Source organism: Buceros rhinoceros, unplaced genomic scaffold, assembly GCF_000710305.1.
Source record: "Buceros rhinoceros silvestris isolate BGI_N320 unplaced genomic scaffold, ASM71030v1 scaffold11315, whole genome shotgun sequence".
Lineage (NCBI taxonomy): Eukaryota > Metazoa > Chordata > Aves > Bucerotiformes > Bucerotidae > Buceros > Buceros rhinoceros.
This window is the reverse complement of record NW_010411181.1, coordinates 33,069-38,924: the sequence shown is the minus strand read 5'-3', so window position 1 is coordinate 38,924 and position 5,856 is coordinate 33,069. Positions and strand designations below refer to the sequence as shown.

At 36.3% G+C, this 5,856-nt stretch overlaps 1 protein-coding gene across 1 annotated transcript in view; it reads left to right on the top strand.

Annotated features, from left to right (window-relative positions):
- Positions 1–992: 992 nt before the first annotated feature.
- LOC104493265 (RNA-binding Raly-like protein) overlaps positions 993–5,856 on the top strand; it is a gene marked incomplete at its 3' end in the record, with an annotated part of 36,351 nt that continues 31,487 nt past the window's right edge. The window contains exon 1 of the mRNA XM_010135915.1: positions 993–1,029. The remainder of the gene's footprint in view (positions 1,030–5,856) is intronic.

The window sequence follows — 5,856 nt, the reverse complement described above, 5'->3', positions numbered from 1 at the left end:
TACCTTAGTACAGAGTATGCCAAGCTAAGCATTATCTTGGTGCTATGAGGGTTTTGGTGTGTGGCATGTCAGGCTGGGAGGGCAAGGATTTGTGACAGCACTGAGACTTCCAGGACAAGGGTCTCCCTGAGCATGGCAGTACCCAGCTTTGGGCTTCCACTGTACATGCAAGGTCATCAGTGATCCCGTCTTCCATTCTGTTACTTCCATGCAGATCACAAACCCAGAAAGAAATAGAGGTATAGCCATGAGGACAACAGAAATCCTCCTATGTTTGGATACATTTTGGCCTTACACAAGTAGTCCTTATCACTGCTGGAAATCTAACCCCAGAAAAATTAGTTTTAAAGTAAAGTACCTCAGGAGATGACATTGCAAATAAAGACATGCTCGTAAGTTATAAAATCCACTAGTGAGTTTGTGAAAGAATGTTTTGCAAAAGTACAAGGGCAAGGCTAATTGTGGCAGATGTGCCAGATGTTCTTATGATAAAGAAGTGACCATGTCACACAGATAGAAGATGTTGGAAAGCAAATAAAACTGGTATAGAAGCCCTCAAATCAGTAAAGTTCTTACACCCACACTAAATTTTATGCATAAAGTTAGGAAAAGAGTATATTCAATATCTTCCCAAAATCACAGTCATTAAAAAAAAAAGAAAAAAAAACCAACCAAAACTCTGTATGTAAAATGCCAAAAAAAAAGGATAAAGTATTACTTGTTCACTCTAGAATTTCCATATAAATACCTGTACAATTCATCTGAATCCATGACATTTAAAGGGCCTACTCTGTAAATATTTTATTTCTGAACAAAAGTTCAGTTAGGTAACTTGCATAATGGATCAGGCCCTTCTTGTTGTTAAAGTGTGTATGGGTCACCAAGTAAATTTGATACTGAGAATGACTGTTTTAAATTCATCATATAAATGTTCTGAAATACAATAAATATATGTGTGTGTATATATATATAAAACTTCTGTTATTCATTTGACAGACTTGAATCAAAGGAGCCTTTCCTGTCAGTTGGGTAAGTAGGTATATATATATTTCCACGGATATTCATCTGTTCATTTACTATACAATACAATTCATGAGATTATGTTGAGCATAAACTTCGTGTTTCAATGTTAACTTCCTGTTTCTAAGCTTGAAAAAGGTAATTATTAGTCAATAAAGTCAGCAGTTGTGGCTATCCCCTTTCTTAAAAAATACTAAGTATGTTTTTCCTCTGTTGACTAACCAAAATTTATATTAAAAACCATGTAGGAGTTAAATGTTGTGTTTAAACGTAGCTGGGTTTTCACTGATCTTTCAGTCAGAAACCATTTCAAATACTGCCTATACTACCTGTCTAAGCCCTGAACAAATAATTGGTAGTTTCTTCTAAAATAAAAATTTTGTGATACTTCAATACTTCGATTCATGAAATAGAAAAGTATCACAGTTTTAGCCTAATTATAGGTCACTACACTGATTTGCATATTGCAGCTATTGTCTTCATAGTCTCAAAGCCACTTGAACAGCCATATGGTCTATATATTGATCAACTCATTTTCCTAAAAACTTATTTTTAAATGTGACACATTCCGGAAAAAAAGTACTGTTCCTTTATAAGTTGTAGACCATTATATATATTAAAGGTAAGTATCTGTATTTTACTTCCAAGTCTGAAGTTCATTTTTCACGCACTCTTTTCTTTTTAGCTTTTATCTTTAAAACTTTCCTAAGTTTCCTAACTTAGGAATTCTCACTTCCTGGTTTATTTCAGAATGGTATGTTCTTCATGTCTCTTCATTCTCATTTTTCTTTGTTCACAACACTGTGCTTCATGTTACCAAGATCATAAACTGCAGACAAAAAGTCTCCTGCAAAATAGCCATTTAAGGGTTAATTCTACCATGTAATTATCAGTACTTTCCGAATTGTTGTATTGACTGGAGATCAAAAAACTATTTCAAATTCTGAAGTGCAAATTAAAGTTAGCAAACAAAGGAAGTGTGTCAGTTACGAACAAAGAAACTCAACAAATCAGCATAAGCAGGATTGAGATATGTCTCAGTTTCTTTAGCATAAAGTGATTTTGGTTTAATTATATTTTTAATTATTTGCTTGCCATTTCTACTTTCTACCAACTCAAATCATTGAAAAACAAATTAAATGCTAGTTGAATTGAGGGTTGAGGGGTGTGCTTTTGGTCTGCATATTTGAAATGTCAAAATTCATTGTCAAATTCAGTTACTTCTGTTATTGGATTTCATTACACCATTCATAACTTGTCCTATTGAGTCATTTTCTTGAGGCCTCCACTCTTGCAATGAGGTGATTAACTGAAAATCTCAAATGTGAGATTAAAAACAGAGTTGCATGCCATTGTAGGGAGGGAGCAAAAAAAGTGTAAAAATCCAGGAAGCAAATAAAAGACAACGGTGACAATTATATTAATAGTAAATACCACAAAATAATAAATCATACTTTTGTGGTTCTTGTCATAATCTTAAGAATCTTGCTGGCAATTTTAGGATATTTGAGGATGTCTACTTAAGAGGAAGATTTATGTTTATGGTTTGGGTTTGGGTTTGTTTCCAAGTGGACACAACACTCAGACAGTGTTGTGCTCTGAAGAGAGGCCCCAGCCAATATCCACCTCCTTTGTACTAAGGGATAGAGGCACTCCTCCTAGTCTCACAGTAACTGAGGGTTCATTTGTTCAAAGTGTGAGTGCTTGTGCCAAGACCTGTATCTAAGATTGACAGCTGCAACCAGCAGGCTTTTAAAATACAGTAAATATTTACAGAAGTGCTGACTCAGTCTCAGTTACATCAACACACGCCTCTTGCAGTCAGAGTTGGTCAAAACACCAAGCTAAGTTACTTCATGTTGCCTACAGATGACTTGGTCCTTCACACCAGCTTTTCATTCATCTATGTTCTGCGACAGAGACACATTTTCATTACATTGCCTGTAGGGGATAATTACAAGTTTTCATTTTGCCATACCTAAGTTAACGACTTCTTGGTGCTTCTCCATTGGTAATTCTTTTGGTGGGGGAGACAACATGAAGTCTGGCAGCCTAAGAGCTTGGGACTGCCACAGTGTGTTGAGCTCTGCCTGTATGCACAGAGCTGCAGCCTTCCCATGAGAGATCCCACAAAGGACAAGTGGTTTTAAAATGGTGCAGTGTTCCCCCTCTCTCAGGAAGCAGCCAGCTACAGAGAGAAGCCGACCGTACCTCTCGCTGTTTTTATATATGTCTATTAATGCAGGGAGGGAGTATCTCCTGTACTCCTTTGGTAAAGGAAACTCCATTTATGCTTTTCCTATGGAAAGTGCATAGCAAAGAAGAAAAATCAATGTTCCTTTACTCCCTGTGCAGGACAAAGTAATAATTTGGCACTGAGGTAACATCTTTAATGCAAATCTCTAATGGTAGCAATATCAAGAGCAAAAATTCATCCAGTATGTGATCTATTCATACAAGAGTATTTGAATTCAATGTTAGGATTTTGAGCTAGAATACAAAGCTGAATTTGAGATACATGTTGTCTTCCTTTGCCTCTTAGAAGTAAAAGTAAGATATTTGGGGAAGGCTGAAACATCTCTTAACATATCTCATAGTGCTGAATACTGAGCATTAGACTGTAAGGGCACAGGATGCTTCTCTCCACGGGTGTTATTTCCACACTTCTGGGCTTTGCTGTCCATATTCAACCTAACTAAGACAGAGAATTGTCTGGATTTTCTTACCTCCTCATGTTATGCTCATGTAGGGCTAGAATAAAAAAAGAAATAATGCAAATGCCAGAATGCCTGGAAGTCTTTACCATCAAAGGCAATGGTTATGATAAAACTCCAGCAAAGTGAAGACTCCTGACAACGCATCAAATTAACTTCATGCAGAAGTCTGAAATATTCAGACCTAGAAAGACCAGGCAGGTAAAGAGACACAAAAAAGTGGGTACTGCAAAAAAGGCAGGCAAGACCCAAAGCATTTAAAGTTCATCCCACTTTGCAGCAAAGGACATATAGTATTTAAAACATATATATGTTTAAAATGCCAACAATTTTTAATTATCCACATCATCATCATCATCATGGCTTGGCTTCGCAGAGAAAGATTTGGGAAGGGCTTTACCCACGCTTACTGCAAGCACGCTGATGGCTGAAAAGGCCAATGCGGGATAGGCAAGACCGGTTGCAAAGAGCACAGCAGAAGGTCTCCTCGGGTGATATAGTCGAGGCACGGTTCTTTCTGCGCTGTCTTTTCTCCTCATCTGCTGTCCATATGTGTAATTTTGTTCTTTATAGTAATAATGCACAATTATTCCCTCATCAGAACCGTTGTCATTCTCTCTGGGTTATTATATTGATAATCAAGTTCCTAACCATTCCCCCAGCTATTGCATTGCAGCAGATTCATGACAAATATCTGCACGTAAAATTCTAGCGGTTGATAAATTTCAGAAAATACTGCATGCAGATTTGTAACTGGTCAACAGTCTGAGACCTGAAATTCAAAACTCACTGTGAGAAACAGCCATTACAGCATCCTTTAAGACCTGTAATAGTATCACATCATGAAGAGAGACCATAATTATTTTGCAACTATCTTGCACAGTAGAAATTCTTCAAATTACTCTTGCTTGTATCTAACTGTAATTGTATGTAACTTTCATAATAACATCTTTATCACTTTACTTTAACCTGTGCATTGGTAGATAATCCATCACAGCAACTAATGTGTTTATCAAACTTTTTAAAATATTGTCATCTTTGTTAGGTGTCATTTAATAGTATGTCCCATATTGTTAAATTCAGAAAAGACAGGGAGAAAGAGTAAGAAACAGCTGATTTATTCTGAAGCTAGTGAGAACATAGATTCATCTACTGCCAGCTGCAGAGAATGGCATTACTTGTGGCTAAGTAGGCAACAGCTCTTCAGTGAGATTGTCTTTGAAAATGCATGTGTTTCGTATCTGTTTCTCTTTCTTTTGTGTAAAAGTTAAAAAAAATTACAAACTGCTGATGTTTTCATTCTATTTCAAGATTGATTGTTTGCTATAAACATTATAAATTTAGGTGGAAAGTCCAGAGAGACACTTGAGTGAAATGAATGCATGATATGCATTTATTACATGATGAATAGTTGTCTGTTTTGCATGAAAGAAGAGAGATGCTAGTAAATTTGACACTAATTGCTGCATTTTTTTTTTACATTCTCTGTAAAAAGACTAGAGATCTGTATAAACTACTATTTTCCTCACCAAGGTCCTGTTTCTAGAAAATGTATGACAATAGAAAGTACTGAAAAGCCATGTTTTTCCACATCACAGCTTAATCACAGTACCTTCCAAATCACAGACACTTACTGCTAGAAGAGATGGAGGAATTTTGGTGGTCTTAGCTTTAGGAAGTGCTTCCAAAATACAAAAAGTAAAATTCCTTAATTTTCTGCTGGCAGAATAATTTTGGGAAACATCTAACAACTAGAATTTGTCACCTACATTTCTTCCTCTTGCTGAGTGGTTTTTTCTTTCCCGTAAGGACATTTTGCAGAAGACCTATAGGAAATCCTGCACTCAAACATCAAATTCTGAAGAAGTGAGATAGTTTTTTAAAAAAAGTGTAGTCCTTTCAGGCTCTGTTAGCATAATATTCAGTCCACTTTCAAAATATGCAGGTTCTTTCAACTGAGAGTCAGATTTTGTGTGTTGTTGTTTTGGGTTTTTTTTACAGACAATGGGAACAAACCAGAATGTAGCCCCATGTCATCTTCTGTTGAACAAACACCTTAACACTTGTCCCCCATCCTGGTTATCAGATAGCACCAGTGGAAGGAGCAGATACTATTCCTGCT